Raw genomic sequence first — 1,833 nt, 5'->3', positions numbered from 1 at the left:
CCTTGTATATATGTACATATAGTTAGCTGCAGATTAAGAAGCTTAAAAATGTTTATTCCACACTGGTGGTTCATGTAGAAAATTGATATAAAGTGTATACATATAACCACCAAAATCTCTTATAGTCGGTTCCAAAACGGGATAAAAATTCCGAGTTCATAACTTATGGGGGAGCATGCTTTAGAGACTTCAAAAAATCAATTTTTTGAGGACTTTTTTAGAAGCGAAAGAAATAAGTGATTAAACGAAACTAGGGCAACTATAAGCTCTATATATTTAAACACCATTTACAAATTTCTTGGTTACGAAATTTTTGATATTYTRCCTTTGGGAAGCAATTGCCCGATTTATCTCGCATGTGTCTTTATCGAACAGCGGGCAGGATACAAGTCGCAATTTCTATTGAAAACAAAAAGTTCAAAGAGATTCATATTTTCTAATAATTTATCTTTTAGTTAAACTAAAAAAAATTCTAAAAAAAAGATTAAATTTTAAACATTTTTTAAAAATTAAAAAAAGTGGTTTTTAACCAAAAAATTGTAACTTTATGTTGTTTAAAAATATGTTCAAACTTCACTTTACTTATTTTTGTTTTAGTTTAAATAGAAGATAATTTAATGCCAAAGATAGTAAACTTTGCTCCAATTAAATACGGCATTTATTTTTTTTTCCGATCCTACCCGCCAAATAAAAATAACCGTAAAAATGAAAAACAATCGCTCATATACTATATCTGCTAGACGCTTAATTTTTTCCCCCCTTAAGCCAGTCCATGCGGATAGGAATTTATTCATTTGGTAAAATTGTATGTTCCCGGGAAGTTTGGTAATAATTTGGGTATGAAACGTGGCACCGCTTGACGCAATGCTAGACTCTGCGTTGAGTAGACGTCGCAAACGAAATTGTTAACAATGTAGCTGGGGACCTGGGGGATGGGGATCATCAATAATGACGACGAGATGAGACTTTATGAATATGATGACAAAACTTTCCGACAGTCTAATAAATGTCGCTTCAAAAAATAGCAGACAYCGAAAAAATTTAAATTCACTGAARGCACTGAAGGTCATTCCAGCTGAGGCTTATAACAAGTAACATATTGGCTCAGTAGTTTATTTGAATAGTGGTAATAAGGATTTGTATTAAGGGGTTACATGGGTTTCGCAGATTCAAAAAATCGAATTTTTTTTATCTTAGTAAATTCTATAACATCTCTGGAATATTGTTCTAAATTTTCAAGTTGATACGACTAATAGTTTCGGAGATACAACCTTGAAAAGGTGGACGCTCGAGGTCAGGTATAGGCTGACGGCGCAGTAGGTAAAAGTTTAAACGCGTTTTTCTCAAAACTATGTTTTCAAAGTCRGTTGTCAAGATTTGTCGCGAACTACTTAACCGAACTTGATGAAGTTTTACACAGGTCTTCGAGATATAATTTACAAAGTCTTGAACGAAGGATATTTTATTACAACTATTTAAAAAAAAATGTCGAGAAATTTTCATCGAAATTTGCATTTTTAAAAAGAACGTCTGCCAAAAACCCAATTTTCATTTTTTTTTTTTTGTTTTCCTTCGTCCAATACCTAGACCTAGTTTATTGACTTTACTAAAACACGTATTTTTTATTTTCATTTGAGACGATCCTGAGAGAAGTTCTGCTGACAACGCGGATGCACATTTTTTGCGAGGGACTGCCGGAAATGGTTTCGTAATGACTGTGATTTTGATATTCTTATTTTGAAAATTTTACAAATGTTTATTAAATATTACTATTTTAAATTAAAAAAAAAACATTAAAATATTTCATTTTTTATATGTATAAAAAATTATTGA

This window comes from Bactrocera latifrons, unplaced genomic scaffold, assembly GCF_001853355.1.
Source record: "Bactrocera latifrons isolate USDA-ARS-PBARC rearing strain unplaced genomic scaffold, ASM185335v1 scaffold_27, whole genome shotgun sequence".
NCBI classification, from domain to species: domain Eukaryota; kingdom Metazoa; phylum Arthropoda; class Insecta; order Diptera; family Tephritidae; genus Bactrocera; species Bactrocera latifrons.
This window is presented reverse-complemented; position numbering follows the sequence as displayed.